Below are 19,732 nucleotides of genomic sequence, written 5' to 3' on the forward strand. Positions count from 1 at the left end.
TGAGTAATTAAGAACACACCAGGGCTTGGTGCAGAGCTATCGTTTGGTAAATGTCTGGTGTGGACGGGAGGTTTTGTAAATTATTTTTTGACCACTTTTAGAGCTTCAAACAGCAAATTGAGATTATTTTTCGTTTTCAACAAGTTGCAAGACATTTTTTAGTCTTTATTTTGTCTATATTTTTTCAAGAAATAAATCCCATATTTTTACAAATCAATGAAGTAAGAAGTGCGTGCAAATCAAACCACCTGTTACCACCCACTGCCTATGTTGGAATTTAGTTTTTTTGGAACATGGAAGGCCGCGTCAGGTAACATTGATAAAAGATGGAGCCATTCCAAAGAAATTATCACAAAGAAAAACTTTGAAAGTATCTGCAGAGGTTTCGCTGCGTGTTTAATAAGATTATATATATATATATATCCATCCATCCATTTTCCAAACCGCTTAGTCCCTTATGGGGTCGCGGGTGCCTATCTCCAACGTTCACTGGGCGAGAGGCGGGGTACACCCTGGACAGGTCGCCAGTCTGTCACAGGGCAACACAGAGAGACAGACAGGACAAACAACCATTCACACCTAAGGACAATTTAGAGAGACCAATTAACCTAACAGTCATGTTTTTGGACTGTGGGAGGAAGCCGGAGTACCTGGAGAGAACCCACGCATGCAAAGGGAGAACATGCAAACTCCATGCAGAAAGACCCAGGGGTGTACTCGAACCCAGGACCTTCTTGCTGCAAGGTGCAGCGCTACCCACTGCGCCACTGTGCAGCCCCATATATATATATATATATATATATATATATATATATATATATATATATATATATATATATATATATATGTATGTGTGTGTGTGTATACAGTGTGCGATTTGAAAAAAAAACAGAGGGGGGGGGATTATTTCAAGTGTTTTATAAATGAACATAACAACAAGGTTATGTGGCCGGCATGCTGTCTGGCTCGAGACAGCATGCAACCTGTCCTGGGCGGGAGGGTGGAGAAATCGGTTGCTGCTTCTTGTCTTGTGACGTTGCCTGCAAATCTTCATCATCCACCAAAGTTCGTCCTGTAACATTACCATGGCTGTTTGTCCCGTCATCTACTCTTGACCTTTTCTGTTGATTTTTCGGGCCGAAATATGACAAAATACTTTGGGAGTGGGTATTAGTTTACTTTAACCGCTTCGAGCAGAAAACGTATTAATACTCTTTAAAAACACAACAAAAAATGAAATTAACAAATGTGAAGGACACAAGACATGTATTTATATTAGGGCTGTCAAACGATTACAATTTTTAATTTGAATCGATTAATTACATAATGTCGATAGTTAACTCAAGATTAATTGCAAATTAATTGAATGTTTTATCCTTTTATTTCTGAAAGTGTAATAGCCTGTTTGGGCATTTTAATATGCAATAAATGACACTCATAAAATACATGCTTGTACGAAGAATATTTTTATTTTGTTATTTTTTAAGCACTTTTGAGAATTGGAATGAAGACATCCTAGTGCCAAATGTTAAACTCTGGACTATAATGGCTAAATGACTAATCATGACGCCCTGATGTTTACACAATGTGTAAATAAATTTGCAAATAAATACCATGCCAATATATATTTTTTGCCTCTTAAACAAAGATAGACATAGTATTAGGCATATACATATAAATTAATAAAATTTTTGCATGGCAAGTCATAAGTTTTATTGTTCGTTTTTTCACTCTCTCTCACACACATCTAATTCTGAGCAATCACACCAACAACAATATTTTTGCTTGCTGTTTATATCCATATTCATAGAGTTTAAGCCTGGAAAAAGGTTTTAAATTTCCAGGTCATTCCAGTCTTAGACTTTGCTTGCAACTGGGTAGGAGCTTAATACCCTGAATGAGACTGTTTAGCAACTGTTTACTAACTCCAGGTCCTTCGTTTGGCAACGTAATTCAGCCTTAGTTTGTCAAATACAGAGAAAACAAATTAATAAGCATTAAAGTACAGTTTATGGGTTGGGTTTATGCAATGTTATTAACATTTTAAAAACTCATCTTCAGAACCAATGTCTGCTCAAAATGGTGATCTGCGCCAAGTAATCTACTTTCAGCAGTTATTACCGGTTATTTCATCAACTGCAGAAAACACGTGCAGAGTTGCTCTCTCTGCCTTTACTACCGTCGGCTCCTATGGCGGAGGGATATTTCAGCTGGATACAAAGTGTCTAGTGCAGGCAGGTCTCTTAATAACCGCTGTTTCGTCACTTTTTTTAGAGCCCAAAAAAAGCGATTTCACTTTCAGAAATGTGCCCAAAAAAACGCAACCCGTGAAATGTACAAGCGCCTTTAGAATAAAACAAGCCCAAAGCCGCATGACATAAACAGTGTGCAACAGTGAGCGCGGGTCTGCTTTGCTACAGTCTCTAACACTCTTGAAACTATGGAAAGCGCCGAGAATAAAAGAAACACAGTTCGGAGAGCACGGCGGGGAAAACCATTAGGGAACGGTGTGTGTGTGTTTTGACCACTGAGCTATATAATACACTGGAGTGCTAATCACCGTCTGTTTGAACGAGTCGCTTTGAAGCCACCAGCCGCCATATTGGTACTCCCTATTTCCCCCCAGTAACTAGGGAATATGTGCGCTACAGCATCGAATAACAAGGATTTTCTCATGTTCAGGGGGGGCTTAAGACTTTTAAAATGTCAAATGCCATATACTTTTATGTTATGTTCTAAAAATATCAAGTACTGAGAAAGTCATGTGCTGAAATATTTTGCATTTTATTCATTTAAATAATATGTTTAACATTTATAAATATATAAATAACAATGTACAAAAACATATATTTACATATGTGTATACATATATATACATATATACATATACACATACTTATATATACATATATATATATTTAATATGAATAACATGTAAAATATTTCAGCACCTAATTTCCTAGTAGTTATTAGTGTTAGTACATCCACTGACTGTAGAATTACCTGTGAAATATTTTCACTCAGCCAGAAAACTGCTTGTTGTTGCAACCAAATCCTATGGGATTCTGTGAGAGTAGGGAGTAGCAAGATGGCGGCCAGTGACTTCAGTTTTTCGGCAAAATCAGCACTCCAGTGTATTATATAGCTCAGTGGTTTTGACGCGCAATTAACGGCAACAAAAAAAATATAAAAATGTTGTCGTTGTGGTCTAACGCGTTAAAATGGACAGCCTTAATTTATATAAATTTTTTAAAATCCATAATATTACTTATTCAGACCAGAGGGGGGGGAGGAATATATCCCCCCCAGGGATAAAACATGAATGACCAGAGGGGGGAACGTCACAAACAGAGGGGGGGGGGTGTAAATCCCCCCATCCCCCCCAGCAAATCGCACCCTGTATATATATATATATATATATATATATATATATATATATATATATATATATATATATATACAGGGTGCCAAAACTATCCAAAACTAGTTAGACCTGTAGTAGGTCTAACTAGTTTTGGATATGAGACCCATCGCAGTGGGTTCATCTACAAACTTCCTGTTTGTGAGGTGGATCGCAAAGCAGTCTTATGTGTAGTGGATGAAGAGAGCCGTGATAAGGACACAACCATATGTTGTGGGTTCCGGATCAGTGGGGCAGATGTTTGTCTCCCTATCCTCACCAACAGGGGCCTGTTAGTGAGAAAGTCACTGATCCAGGAGCAGAGCAGTGCAGATTATCCCATGTTGCGTACCTTTAGGTGTTAAATGTCTTCGGAATGCTGCAGATAAATCAGAGCCGTGAAATGTGCTAATGAGAAAGCATCCTCTGTAGAACGATTCTCCCTGTAGGTATGCTTTCCAGGCTGGCAGGAATGGTGTCCTTCATGTATGTAAGGAGGATCCTCTCGAAGCACCTCATGATGACAGGAGTCAGAGCAACAGGACAGTAATTATTGAGGCATTTGATGGTTGGCTTTTGGTTACACACATGTTGGTCAGCTTGGTCTGCAAGTTGGTCAGCACATGATTTTAGTGCCCAACCTGAAACCATGTCTGGACCTGCAGCTTGGTGTTGATCTTCCTTACAGAATATGTCACCTGGTGCAGGTATAGAATGAGGAGCTGATGCTGCACTTCTGGCTGAGGAAGATGTTTAGGCCTTCTGCTGCTTGGAGAGTCGAAGCTCGGGAAGAAGCTGTTTAAGGTGTTGGGGAAAGCTGGGTCATTACTGAACTGCTGGTCGCTGTGCTTGTAGTCTGTGATGGTCCTGATCTCTGAATCTGTATCTTTTAATAATATATATATTTTTTTGCAATCATTATAACGAGGCATCAATTATTCTGACAACCCTAGTATAAACCATCTTTGGTATCATTGGCTACTGGTGTATAAAAATCAGATTTAAACAACACTAATCCTGGCAGGTGGCAAGTAAAGCCTGGCGACCCACTTGGCCTATAACACAGTGAGGGAATCCCTGCTTTGCGTGCTCCTCACTTGCATGTGTCGGTTCTCTGGATACTCTGGTTTCCTCCCACAGTCCAAAAACACAACTGTTAGGTTGAATGGTCACTCTTGCCCTGTGATAGACTGGCAACCTGGTCCATGATGTATTCTGCCTGTAACCGCCTCTCTGCCTGTTCGGACGCTTTTTTCTCTGCTCTCTGCATGCTTGCATTTTCCTGCCTTTTACTTTTTATCTCATTTTTATCTCTTAACCTAAACCACAGAAAGTTGGATTTATTATTATTTATTTTTTTCTTTTACTTATTTTTTGATTTTGACTTTGAAAAGATGCCTTCCTTCACCACAATGGACTTTGACAAGCTTTTACAGAAGATAGCTGTTATGGAACTGAAAATCTGTCGACTTGAAGTGAATTATGATGTAAACGCCGCGCATGGAAATTAAACAACCCTGCCTGTGATTCCGAGCGGTGACCACCAGCCCAGCGACTCAGCGAACAAACAGTTCCCTGAGGAAAATGAGAATCCCTGGACCACTCTGGGTGCAAGACCAAAGGATCAACGAACCCCACACCTAGACAAAGAAAACTGGCTGAGATTACAGAGAGATGTCCCAAGACAAGTGAAACAACAGCGGGCTGTTCTCAAAACAAATGATAGGAGTAAACCTGCTGGAAATGCTGGAATTCCGTTACTAAACAGATTTGCTCCGCTCCAAAATGTGACCCAGGAGGACAAAAATCAGAGGTATGTCAACGATTTTCGTTCTAAGACATCAGAGAACAGACATGCCACAGGGCCAAGGACCCTGATATTATGCAATGGTTCTGTAAGGGGGATTAAACATTTCTGTAACAAGAAAAACACAGAGGTGTTGATTTATAACGATCTGAACAGTGGCCTGGTGTCTGATTTAACAGACATCCTTCAGACAGACCTTCCAAGGGTCTTGAAAGAACGTCCGACCTTGGAAAAACTCATAATACAAGCTGAAGCCCTGAAGGACGTCACCCGGATAAGAAAATCAGAAGTATTAAAAGAGGATTACATTCGTTTGTTGAACTTTGTTGATGGCCTGAATGTCAAGGTGTTTCTTAGTGGCCCTCTTGTGCCCGTTAATTGTGGAGATGAGATATTTTCCAGAATTCTGATGCTAAACAAATGGCTGGAAAAAACATGAAAAAAGAAACAACTGTAACCTTCATAGACAACTTTAACATCTTTTGGGAAAGAAGACATCTGGTCAACAGAGATCGTTTCTCTCTAAATAGGTCAGGTGCAAAACGGCTGATTTCAAACATCTTCTATTCTGTGAACCATGCGTCATCAGCTTTGTTCCAAAACAAAGTACATCCAGTGCCAAAACAAATGATAAGCCCAGTGCAGCCCGAACAAGCCAAGATAAAGATGGCCAGAAAGATGACATAGAATAAGGCGTTGTCAGAGCTACAGGATGATTCATCCCAGATCTCAGCAGGACAAAGAGAGGACCAAAAACCTCCATCGTCACGAACACCGGTCCAGACCGGACCCGCCTCCCCTTCTTCTCCACAAAGCCCAGAAGTTCCTTTTCTGGAATTTTCTCACAACATGAACAAAGTATTTAAGATTGGCCTCCACATAGCCATTCTGCTGTGAATAAACCAGGATTCTCCAAAGGCCTCAGATCCTCCTCCTCTACGTATCACAGTAACACTCTGGTACTGAGGAACTCCAAATTACTTCACTGTTATACAGATTGGGCCCTGGCCACACGTTTATCAGACATGAGACTGAGATATGACCTTTCGCCGGAGATTATGGAATATCTGTGATAATACGTGGCAGAAATAAGAAAGCCAAGAAGTTCCTTTTCTGGAATTTTCTCATAACATGAACAAAGTATTTAAGATTGGCCTCCACATAGCCATTCTGCTGTGAATAAACCAGGATTCTCCAAAGGCCTCAGATCCTCCTCCTCTACGTATCACAGTAACACTCTGGTACTGAGGAACTCCAAATTACTTTGCTGTTATACAGATTGGGCCCTGGCCACACGTTTATCAGACATGACAGTTCCCAACATCAGCCTGGGCCTTTCGCCGGAGATTATGGAATATCTGTGATAATACGTGGCAGAAATAAGAAAAACAAAAGGATAAACAGGATCAAATACTTAACAATCATAAACTGTCAGATGCAACCTGTCACAGAGACATCATCAACCACTAAGTCATATAAACTGGGTTTATCAAATATTAGATCTCTGTCAGGAAAATCCCTTTTAATTAATAACTTCATTATTGACAATAATCTTGATGTAATGTTTTTAACAGAAACATGGCTGCATGAATTTAGTGAAGCAGCTATACTGATGGAGTCAACACCTCCAAACTACAATTTTCTTTGTGAGAGCAGACAGCAAAGGAAAGGTGGAGGAGTAGCAACATTGTTTAATGATTCACTAAAGTGTAAAAAGGTGTTTTTGGGAAAATTTGACTCTTTTGAACATTTGGCTCTCCAGGTAAAGAGCCCGGTGCGAACTATGTTTCTGAATGTGTACAGGCCTCCTAAGTCCACATCAAACTTTTTTAATGATTTTAGTGACCTGCTGTCTGTGATATGTGTTGATTATGACTGTTTACTTATTGTGGGAGACTTCAACTTTCACGTTGACAACCCTGAAGACAGAAATGCAAAAGAACTGTGTGACACACTTAGAAACTTTGGTTTAACTCAACATGTTAAACAGCCAACACACAAACAGGGACATATTTTAGACTTGATCATCACTAAAGGTCTAAAAATTTCACAGGTCAATGTAACTGATGTTGCCCTATCTGATCACTTTTCTGTTATCTTTGAAAGCATCATTTCCAGTGACTCATTTAGCCAAAGGGACATCATAAGAAAACGCACCTTTAAGGACAATGCCGCGGAAACTTTTATTCAAGCTTACTCTGATACTTCAACCTTGGGCTGCAACTCAGTAGATGAGCTAGTAGATAACTTTAATTCTAAAGTCTCAGACATCATTGACTGCATTGCTCCAGTTAAAGTGAAATTTCTTTCCGGGAAGAATAAATCTCCTTGGAGAAATGCTTCAGCAGTTAGAGGTGAAAAAAGGGAATGTCGGAAAGCTGAACGCAGGTGGAGAAAGAACAGACTCCAGGTTCACTACGACATCTATAAAGAGAGACTTACCAGTTATAACTTACTATTGAAAAATGCAAGGGAATCTTTCTTCTGAGAGATCATCAAGAAAAACATTAATAATGCTCGTGTCTTATTTTCCACAGTTGACAGGCTAACAAATCCTCCTGTGTCAGTGGCTTCTAAACTCCACTCAACCAGGGCCTGCAATGAATTTGCTAACTTCTTTACTGAAAAAATTCTAAAAATTAGAGGATCACTTTGTACTACCATATCAACACCAGAACCAAAGCTGTATTCAGCTGGAACTACTTCTTACATAATGTCCCATTTCAGCCAAATAAACCACAAAAGCTTAGAACAGTTCATTCAGCAGCTAAGTTCCTCCTCCAGCTGCCTTGATGTTCTACCCACTGCTTTCTTTAAAAAAGTTTTACCTGGCATAGCGTCTGATTTGACTCAGATAATAAACACGTCCCTTCTGTCAGGTGTTTTCCCCCAGTCCCTAAAAACATCAATTATCAAACCACTGCTGAAAAAGAACAATTTAGACAAACTACAACTCCAGTACTACAGGCCCATCTCAAACCTCCCCTTTATAAGTAAGATTATTGAAAAAGCTGTATTTCAACAATTAAACACCTTCTTAACAACGACCAGCCGCTTTGACGTATTCCAGTCTGGCTTCCATGCTCACCACAGTACAGAGACCACCCTTATCAAGGTGTTTAATGACATCCACATAAATACAGACTGTGGAAGAACCACCGTGCTGGTACTATTGGACCTCAGTGCAGCATTCGATACTGTCGATCACTCCATTCTGTTAGAGCGCCTGGAGAACTGGGTCGGCCTCTCTGGTACAGCACTCCACTGGTTTAAATCCTACTTAAAGGACAGGGACTTTTTTGTGTCAGTAGGTAACTTTACATCCCAGACGACAAAAATTACATGTCGGGTTCCCCAAGGGTCCATCCTGGGTCCCCTCCTCTTCAATATCTACATGCTCCCCCTAGCTCAGATAATAAAAAATAACAACATCAGCTACCATAACTATGCACACGACACACAGCTTTACATCACCATGTCACCAGGTGACTATAAACCAGTTCAAGCACTGAGTAAATGCCTAGAAGAAATCAATACGTGGATGTGCCAAAATTTTCTTCAGTTGAATAAAAACAAAACAGAAGTAATAATTTTTGGACCAATAGAGGAGAGATCAAAAGTTAGCACACAGCTTCAGTCGCTTCAGCTAAAAACCACTAATCAGGCCCGAAACCTGGGTGTAGTGATGGACTCAGACCTGAACCTTCAAAAGCATCTAAAGACAAATACAAGGTCGGCTTTCTATCACCTGAGGAACATTTCCAGGATTAAAGGACTATGTCTCAGCAGGATCTGGAAAAACTAATCCATGCGTCTAGTTTTAGTAGAATTGATTACTACAACGGTGTTTTCACAGGTCTGCCTAAAAAGTGGATCAGACAGCTGCAGCTGATCCAGAACGCTGCTGCCCGCGTCCTCACTAGGACTAAGAAAGTAGAGCACATCACTCCAGTTCTAAAGTCATTACACTGGCTCCCTGTATCTCAGAGAATAGACTTTAAAATACTTCTGTTAGTCTATAAATCCCTAAATGGCTTAGCACCTAAATACATCACAGACTTGTTATCAGCGTATAAACCCTCCAGACCACTCAGGTCTTCTGGCTCCAGCCTTCTCTGCATACCTAGAACACGAACCAAACACGGAGAAGCAGCATTTAGTTCCTATGCTCCACTTACCTGGAACAAACTTCCAGAAAACTGTAAAAGTGCTGAAAGCCTGAGTTCCTTTAAATCGAGATTAAAAACACATTTGATTAAAATTGCCTTTGAATGTTCAAGTTAAACTGTTTTTAAATGTTCTTTTTTTGTTTCTACATTCTATCCCTACTTGCTTTTATTCCTATATTTTAATCATGTAAAGCACTTTGCATTGTCTCTGTACTGAATTGTGCTATATAAACAAATTTGCCTTGCCTTGCCTTGCCTTGCTTTACGGCGAGAACTCCATGTGTTTTTGCCCTGCCATTCACTATATGCACATACATGACCACTAGGAAGCGCTGTTACTGTTTGAGAATGTTATTGACCGTAGAAGAAGAGTGAGCGGTAGTAGGAAAAGAGAGCCGGAAGAAAAAAGAGCCTGTTGTGGAGCTGTACGGTGTTCGTGTCTGGAAATAAACCTTCTTCTTGTGGAATAAAAGGTCTCCTGTAATTTACCACACAAAATAAATATGGAAATGGGCATTTTTTCTTGTTTCAATAACCTCAGTCATAGATAACTGTTTTCCCCCTTCTTAAATGCTGGAATTTTCACTTTGGCCTGAATTGCCCCCACGGAATTTTTGATATCAAAACCACGGTCTGCAAGAATGATATTCCCAGTGTTATGGAAAAATATAATTAGTTGTTATATTAATCAGGCATTTTCATGGAAAACAATAAGAGTTACCTTTTAATCCCTAAACTGTGTCTTGGATGAAAGTGGGGGAGGACATGTACAGCTTCACAGGGTGTTTGTTTTAAGGTCTGAAAAATGTTTTATGGTTCTTGAGGTCATCTGGGTTGACCCCCTGATAGGACATCTGGGTGCTAAAATCAGCCTTACTTCATGAAGACTCTCGAGAGAATAGTCTCCTTGTTTTGGCAGCAGATAGGACATGAAGCCTCAATGCCTGGACACACACACACCCAAACTAACAGGGTGGGGCAGTCAGTCTTTTAAAAAAGATGTGTTTGAGTAGTGTAAAGCAGACAAAGGGCTTACAATGGCTGGGGAGAAGGACATCCGTAACATACTGAAATTAAGCTTGTAAGTTTTTCTTTGTCTCTTTGGAATTTCAAATGAAATAAATATGCATATTTTAAATGTTTGCCTCTGATAATTGTTTCTCCTTTACTGCTAAATCTTGAACCGGGTTGAGACGGGCCGTGGGGAATGGACAGGAGCGGGCCCCTTTAAATCGTATGGTTAAGGAATCCAAAGTTCTCAGTTATATAGTTATCACTCACAGGACCATCCCATGCCTTTGAAATGTATGAAATGATACAGAACCCTAACAATAAATACTAGCAATTAGAAATTTACATGTATCACGGTGCTTGTAATTGAACCATGTTTGTGCTTGAGCCATTGCCTTTGAAATGTAAGTCACAGAACCCTGAGAACAAATAACTATTGAGACGGTGACTTTCCCATTGCCAAAACTGAATAGATAAAAAACTGATCTAAAAGGAACAAATCATAAAAATCGAATAAAAATCTATACGGCTCACCTTGAACAAAAAACAAAAAAAAAACAAAAACAATTAAATGTGTTGTATTAAATATGTTTCTCTCTCCAAAGACTTTGTTACTTAATGAATTGATTTCTGATAATCAGATTGATTTATTTTGTCTCACAGAAACCTGGCTAGAAGAGGACGATGTTAGTATGAATGAGTCAACTCCCTCGAATTATTCAAATTTCCACATTCCCAGATCTGTGGGAAGAGGAGGAGGAGGAGAGGCAACCATCTTTCACATGATATATTAATTAATCGCAGGCCAACTAATAACTACAGTTCTTTTGAACATTTAACCCTCCGTTTCCCTCATCCAAACTGCAAAGCAATAAAACCCTTTTCTGTTTGTTGTTTTGTATCGTCCACCAGGCCCTTACACTCAGTTTTTGGATGAGTTGTCAGATTTCTTATCTGATTTGGTGTTAAATACTGAAAAGGTTATTATAGTGGGTGATTTTAACATCCATGTTGACACAGAATGTGCTAGCCTTAGTGTAGCCTTTAAAACTATCCTAGATTCAATTGGTTTTGCTCAAAATGTGCATAAACCGACGCACTCTTGGCTCTATACTTTAGACCTTGTGCTGACATATGGCATTGATTGTGAAGAATTAACAGTATTTCCTCACAACCCTGTCCTATCTGATCATTTTTAATAAAATTTGAGTTTAATCTAACTCAGTTCTCCACCCCCAAAAGAGGGTTCCATTTTAGCAGATCTTTATCGGGCACTGCTGCATCAAACTTTAAAGAGTCTGTCCCCCTTTTAATATCGTCAGTATTGCAGAAATACCCTGCAGATAACAGCAATGTTGTTTCTTTCCATTCACAAGTAGATGTCTTTGTTAACGGTGTGACTTTGTCATTGCGTTCTGCATTAGACAGTGTAGCTCCCTTGAAAAAGAAGGTGATTATTCACAGGAAGCTGGCTCCCTGGTTTAATTCAGAGCTGCGTTCCTTGAAGCACAATGTAGGAAATTGGAGAGAAAATGGCGCTCTACACACCAAGAGGAATCCTACCTAATCTAGAGGAACAGTCTATTGTTGTATAACAAGACCCTTTGCAGAGTTAGAGCAGCATATCTTTCATCATTAATTGAGGAGAATAAAAATAATCCTAGATTTCTCTTCAGTACAGTTGCCAAACTTACACAGAGTCACTGCTCCGTTGATTCCCTTATCTCTTAGTAGTAATGATTTTATGGGATTCCTCATAAATAAAATTGACTTCATTAAAAATAAAATAATTTGCATCCTCCCAAACATGATTACCTTGTCCTCAGTAAGTGAGGCAGTGTTGGAGGAATCTTTAGAACCTGCGCAGTGTCTGAACTGTTTAGAAGCAGTACAGCTTTCTGAGCTATCTAAAATTTTAGCTTCATCTAAATCCCATCCAAGTTAAAGATATATTCCCTTTGATCAGTGGCACTACTTTAGACATGATTAATTTATGCTTAGTAAATGGATATTTAGCTGTTATTAAACCTTTACTTAAGAAACTATGGGGTAAAAGCGGTTCCATAATAAACTTGTACATAAAAGGATAGTTGTGTCCATATTAGTCAGAAGTTGTGCATAAAAAACATTTGTAAACTCATAATAATTTAAATCACATTCAAAAGATACAACATACAGTTTAAATAGTTACAACTTCAATAACTAATAAATACAAATTTCAAGTTTAAATTTGTGCTTTACTCTTCATGAACACAAACAGTAGCGGCTGCTTGAGAATACGGATTTTTTCTTTGAGAATACGAATTCACAACAGTGGTCTGACGTCACGGTTTCCAAGGCTGGTTAATGGAGCAAAGAGTGCGAAGATAGGAGCCGCGCATGCGCTCTTCAGACTGACCGTCTCTGAATGCAACGCGGCTGCAGCTTCATTCCAGACAGCGCAGAGCTCACAGTGGTAAGTTAAACACTCCCTTTTCTGCTGCTGTTGTTCAAAAGTACGTTTTCAGATCGTTTGAGGCGAGAACATTATACTTTTAAGCTTCCCTATGTGGCCTCTTTACAGAGTTAGTGCGTAATTAAAAAAAAAGAGTGATTTATTTGTTTTGTGTTTATCAGGCTGACGCGTGTTGCTTTATTAACTCAATAATTGCTGGAATAAATTGTAAATGTCTCCCAAGAATGACAGCATCATATAAAATAGGGCTGGACGATAATTTAATAACAATATATATCAGTCGAAAGACGTGTGGCACAATAAGGGGAAACTAGAAAAATTTCTGAAGAAATTTAGCAAGGCGCCTGCCACTTGGTGCGTACCGTACCGACAGAAATAGCAACAGGAAGAAACACTGCGAATTTCAGCTTCTTACGGTCTTCACAGCCCCCACAGCGGCCGTCGAAAGGTGCCATGTTAAGTCAATGGACCTCCTAGGAGCCCCTTGTTAGCAGCGTTGTCATGGAGACTCACTGACAGCTGCAGCTCTATCTGTCTGTAAAGGCAGAACAACCCTGGCTAAGCAGAAGTTGGTAGGACCTTCCTAAAGCTACTTCTGGTTAGCAACATGCTAACGGTTAGCCGCTAGCATGGTTGTGTTCAGTATCAGCGGGTGATGTTACTCTGTTAGTTTGGTTGAAATCCTGTACTGAGAAGTGCCTAAAAAGGGAGAAAATCCTAAAATTCACCAAATCTGTCAAGCAGAAGTTTGTACAGGCTTCCTAGAGCTACTTCCGGTTAGCAACATGCTAAATGTTAGCCGCTAACATGGTTGTTTTTGGTATCACTGGGTGAGTGTACTCTGTTAGTTTGGTCCAAATCCTGTACTGGGATGAGCCTCAAATAGGGAGAAAAAACGTCGTTTATAACGTTGCCATGGTAACTCAAAATGGCGGGTGATACAAAAAAATACTTCATGGGATCAGCACACATGTTTTAATATACACACTGTTGGGATTATAATATAAAACTTTAATTCCCCCCCACCGGGAATCAATCCCATGACCTCTTGCATGCAAAGCCTGCACTTTCCCTCTGAGCTAAACTGTAGCACCATATATGGGCATGCATTATTGGGTCCATAAGGGGTTTGGTCCCCCATTGAAAAGCATTGGATGTTTGACACCTCATAGCTTGGAGATGCTTTATGCGACGTAGCCCAAATTTCTTGCGGAGCTTTCTCTCTAAAGGAAGAACAGTTTCTGTGAAGCAGAAGTTGGTGAGACCTTCATAGAGCTACTTCCGGTTAGCAACATGCTAACAGTTAGTCGCCAACATGGTTGTGTTCAGTATCACCGGGGGATTGTACTCTGTCAGTTTGGTCCAAATCCTGTACTGGGAAGTGCCTCAAATAGGGGTGCCAATACTTAATGTCACCAAACGTGACCAAAGTTCATGGGTCAGATTGGCCTCCTTTAGCAACTCAGCCTCACCACATCTGGGCATAGAACTCAACATTTGACCAAAATTGTCAGTAGCGCCATTTCCCACAGGTGGGTGGTGCTGTATTGGCCAATTGGGTCATGTCTGGTTATCATGCCAGGTCCTGTTGGAAGCAAAGGCCCAATAGGAAAGCATGTGAAATCCCAAATGGGACAGAAAAGGGACACATGGCTGAAAGTCACATGAAAATTTTAAAATGTTAAGAGGAAGTGACTGTGCGAATTTCAGATTTCTACATTAATCACAGCCGCTGCAGTGAGCGATGAAAGTTGCCATTGTATCTCAATGGAGCTTCTCTCTCTAGCCCTCAGAGTTCCGTTGTCATGGAAACTCACTGACACAGCTGCAGCGGGCGAGGTGCAGAGACTTTGCTCACAATAAGTCCCATTGGATTATAATGGAGAACTTTGCCTCAAACAACGCTTGATATCTCTTCATCCGTAAATGGTAGAGACGTAATTTTTTCTGCGTTTAGTTCGTAACGGATAGGGGAAGAAGAAAAGCTATCGTTTTTTGCTAGAAAAAGTTTAATAAAGGCGTAAAAAATTATGATCTAAATTGGATTTTTATGGATTTTTAGAAATCCTCTAAAGAGGGTCCCGAACAAATCTCTGTAACTCAAAAAGTATAAGAGATATCAAGATAATTCTTTCACCATGAGTATCAGCAGGCTTTTGAGGACCATGAACCTCACTTTTATGTTTGTACAAAAATCGGTGTAGACACAGCGACGATGTAAAAAAGTGGTCGATGTGGGAAAATGCAGCTCCAAAGCGTTTTTAGGATTTTGCACATTCGCTACTCCCGAACAAATTGTTCCTGCGGAAAAACCGTAACAGTTATCCACAAAATTCCTTTTTTGTGAGTGCCAGAAGGGTTGGGACATTCATGTGTGAAAGTCTCATGTCTGTACATAAAACGGTTTAGGAGTAGCGACGATGCGAAAACATGGGATGTTTTGGATTTTTAGACGTCATTTTTCAAAACCGCTCCATAGGAAATGAATGGGGGAGGTTTCGGGTTTGTGTCACTCTGAGGTGATTTGCGAAAAATCTATAAAAGCCACACCAATGAGGGTTACATTTTCTAAATCCAGACAAAAATACCTACATTTTGATGTATAATTTGTCTACGTAGAGCGAAAATTGAGCGAGTAAGGTCAAGTTGTTCGGAGTTTTGAAATCTTTAAAAAAGCTAGAGTGGGCCACTCTAGCGGTTGGAGAATTCCGTCATTGACTTTCATTGTAAACGATGATTTCGCTGATTTTTGGACATGAGATTTGAGGAGTAACTGTGAAGAGACGATGAAAGATATCCACATCCCGTTTGCACTTCTGAGTAGTTCACAGATATATCTACAAACTGGAAGTTAAACGGTGTTCATAGGTGAAAGCATGGCGACACAGTACAGCTTTGAAAATGGTCATTTGGAGGCTTTTTTGGGGCTTTCTTTCTACCCGACTCCATTGATTATTATGGGTTTTTTGGGGGTTGGTTTTTCGCTAATTTTGTTGCCATGGTAACTCGAAATCCCAATAAAAGTAGTAGCACACATCTCGAGATCGAGCCACAGGTTTTGATGCCTATATTGTGGGGGTGCACGCTATGGTTCGGGCCCCATTAATCGTGAAGGAAGAAAAATAAAGAATACTAGAAAAATTTCTGAAGAAATTTAGTAAGGCGCCTGCCACTTGGTGCGTACCGTACCGTCAGAAATAGCAAGAGGAAGTAACACTGCAAATTTCAGGTTCCTACGGTCTTCACAGCCCCCGCAGCGGCCGTTGAAAGGTGCCATGTTAAGTCAATGGACCTCCTAGGAGCCTCTTGCTAGCACCGTTGTCATGGAGACTCAGTGAGAGCTTCAGCCCTCTCTGTTTGTAAAGGCAGAAGAACTCTGGCTAAGCAGCAGTTGGTAGGACCTTCCTAAAGCTATTTCCGGTTAGCAACATGCTAACGGTTAGCCGCTAGCATGGCTGTGTTCAGTATCAGCGGGTGATGTTTCTCTGTTAGTTTGGTTGAAATCCTGTACTGAGAAGTGCCTAAAAAGGGAGAAAATGCTAAAATTCACCAAATCTGTCAAGCAGAAGTTTGTACAGGCTTCCTAGAGCTACTTCCGGTTAGCAACATGCTAAACGTTAGCCGCTAACATGGTTGTGTTTGGTATCACTGGGTGAGTGTACTCTGTTAGTTTGGTCCAAATCCTGTACTGGGATGAGCCTTAAATAGGGAGAAAAAACGTTGTTTATAAAGTTGCCATGGTAACTGAAAATGGCGGGTGGTACAAAAAAATACTTCATGGGATCAGCACAGATGTTTTAATATACACACTGTGGGGATTATAATACAAAAATCTTAGTCTGCCACGCCGGGTTTCGATCCCACGACCTCTTGCATGCGAAGCCTGCACTTTCCATCTGAGCTATACTGTAGCGCCATATATGGGTATGCAGTATTGGGACCATAAGGGGTTTGGTCCCCCATTGAAAAGCATTGGATGTTTGACACCTCATAGCTTGGAGATGCTTTATGCCACGTAGCCCAAATTTCTTGTGGAGCTTTCTCTCTCAAGTAAGAACAGACTCTGTGAAGCAGAAGATGGTGAGACCTTTCTAGAGCTACGTCCGGTTAGCAATATGCTAACAGTTAGCCGCTAACATGGTTGTGTTCAGTATCACCGGGTGATTGTACTCTGTCAGTTTGGTCCAAATCCTGTACTGGGAAGTGCCTCAAATAGGGGTGCCAATACTTAATGTCACCAAACGTGACCAAAGTTCATTGGTCAGATTGGCCTCCTTTAGCAACTCAGCCTCACCACATCTGGGCCCAGAACTCAACATTTGACCAAAATGGTGTGTAGTGCCATTTCCCACATGTGGGTGGTGCTGTATTGGCCAAGTGGGTCGTGTCTAGGCATCATGCCAGGTCCTGTTGGAAGCAAAGACCCAATAGGAAAGCATGTAAAATCCAAAATGGGACAGTAAACTGACACATGGCTGAAAGTCACATGAAAATTTGAAAATGTTAAGAGGAAGTGACTGTGCGAATTTCAGATTTCTACATTAATCACAGTCGTGCAGCTGGCGTCGAAAGTTGCCATTCTATCTCAATGGAACGTCTCCCACTGGCCCTCAGAGTTCCGTCGTCATGGAAACTCACTGACACAGCTGCAGCGGGCCAGTCTAAAAAAGTGCAGACACTTGGTGTCCAAGTCTGCCTATTGGATTATAATGGAGAACTTTGCCTCGAACAACGCACGATTTCTCCGGAACCGTAAATGGTAGAGACGTAATTTCTTCTGTGTTTATTTCGTAAAGGATAGGGGAAGAAGACTTGCTATCGGTTTTTGCTGGAAAAAGTTTAATAAAGGCGTAAAAAATTATGATCTAAAGGACATTTTTATGAAATTTCAGAAATCCTCTGAAAATGATCCCGAACAAATCGCTCTGGCTAAAAAAGTATAAGAGATATCAAAATAATTCTTTCACTGTGAGTATCAGCAGGCTTTTGATGACCATGTAGCTCATTTTCATATTTTTACAAAAATCGGTGTAGGCACAGCGACGATGTAAAAAAGTGGATGATGTTGGAAAATGCAGCTCCAAAGCGTTTTCAGGATTTTGCACATTCGCTACTCCCGAACAAATTGTTCCTGTGGAAAAACCGTAACAGTTATCCACAAAATTCCTTTTTCTTGAGTGCCAGAAGGGTTGGGACATTCATGTGTGAAAGTCTCATGCCTGTACATAAAACGGTTTAGGAGTAGTGACGATGCGAAAACATGTGATGTTTTCGATTTTCAGACGTCATTTTTCAAAACCGCTCCATAGGAAATGAATGGGGGAGGTTTCGGGTTTGTGTCGCTCATAGGTGAAAGCATGGCGACACAGTACAGCGTTGAAAATGGTCATTTTGAGGCTTTTTTGAGGCTTTCTTTCTACCCGACTCCATTCATTCCTATGGGTTTTTTGGGGGTGGTTTTTCGCTAATTTTGTTGCCATGGTAACTCGAAACCCCAATAAAAGTAGTAGCACACATCTCGTAATCGAGCCACAAGTTTTGATACCTATATCGTGGGGGTGCTCGCTACGGTTCGGGCCGCATTTATCGTGATGTAAGAAAAATAAAGAATAAGAAAATAAGCCGTTTAGAGGTGAATAGTAATAGGGGCCTCCATGCATTTGCATTGGAGGCAGTGCTGTGCTTCGCACAGCACTGCCTCCTCATTGCAAATGCTATGGCAGGCGCCTAAAAAGGATCGATAGTTGGTTATACAGACAGTTTTCCTTTCTTCCTTTTAACCTAGTTGATGCTACAGTCACTACTTCCTCTCAACCAATCGTAATCACGGACCCAGGCACGCCGTCACAAAGCGCCGCCCTCTCAAACCACAACACAGAGCACGTGAATATGTCGCAGCAAGGAGCGGCGGGGGATATTGTCCCAAAACGGGGTTTTACTAGTTCGCCAGTCTGAAAGAAATAAACCAGTGATTTGTAAAACTTGCAAGGAACCGGTAAAAACAAAGTCTGGTAACGCAACCAACTTGTTTCATCACGTAAGCCGCTCACTACCGCAGCAGCGCGAGCCGTTTTAGCCCCGCGCTGCTCCGCGTCATCTTCTTAGGAATTTTCTGGAAGTTCTTCCAAAACAAAGCAGGTACAGCAACTAAACTGGGCTTCCTTCTTTGTGATAAAATGACAAAGCGTCCTGGCGGCATAAGGACATCACGCATGCAGTCAGGCATGGACTGGTAATCGGGCGTACCGGGCATTCGCCCGGTGGGCCGACGTGCTGTTTGGGCCGGCAGACCCGACATGTATATTAATAATATGTATTATTATTAATATTATTTTATTATTATTATTATTATTATTAATAATAATAATAATATTATTATTATTATTATTATTATTATTATTTTATATATCTGCCTCGTTATATTTGCATAATGGATGAAGAAAAATAAAATCAGCAGCGCAAGAGTCTGTTCCGATCATCCGGCCCTGACCACAGGCTACTGCAGCCCATTGGTTATCATCCCTGACAGTCTAAAGGGCTAGGCCAATCATAAAGTAGAAAAACACCTTCACGCTCCATGTGGAACTTTGTGCAGCGGTGTTCACTGTAGTAATGGATAAGAAACGCAAGGGAGGCGCAGAGAAACTGCACGAAAAAAAGAAACAAGTTGGCATGTTCCCAACAGCAGGCCCTTCATCTGCTCCGGTGTCTGATGTAATATGGTGGAGGCGACGGCGAACCGAGCAGTGAACATGTCAGTGCAGCTGCTGCAGTATCAGAACCTGCGGTAAGCCGGACAGTTTTCAGCAGTGACGTGCGGTAGGGTTCATAGCTGGTGAGGCACTGACGTCATCAGAGTCAGATTTACAAATATATTCACTCTACAGAGT

General features: G+C 40.8%; 1 protein-coding gene across 4 annotated transcripts in view; it reads right to left on the minus strand.

The window, feature by feature from the left end:
- Positions 1-19,732, minus strand: part of LOC105922918 (GTP-binding protein 2-like) — a 245,600-nt gene that overhangs the window by 48,595 nt on the left and 177,273 nt on the right. The gene's annotated exons all lie outside the window — the stretch shown is intronic.

Source organism: Fundulus heteroclitus, unplaced genomic scaffold (assembly GCF_011125445.2).
Source record: "Fundulus heteroclitus isolate FHET01 unplaced genomic scaffold, MU-UCD_Fhet_4.1 scaffold_77, whole genome shotgun sequence".
Lineage (NCBI taxonomy): Eukaryota > Metazoa > Chordata > Actinopteri > Cyprinodontiformes > Fundulidae > Fundulus > Fundulus heteroclitus.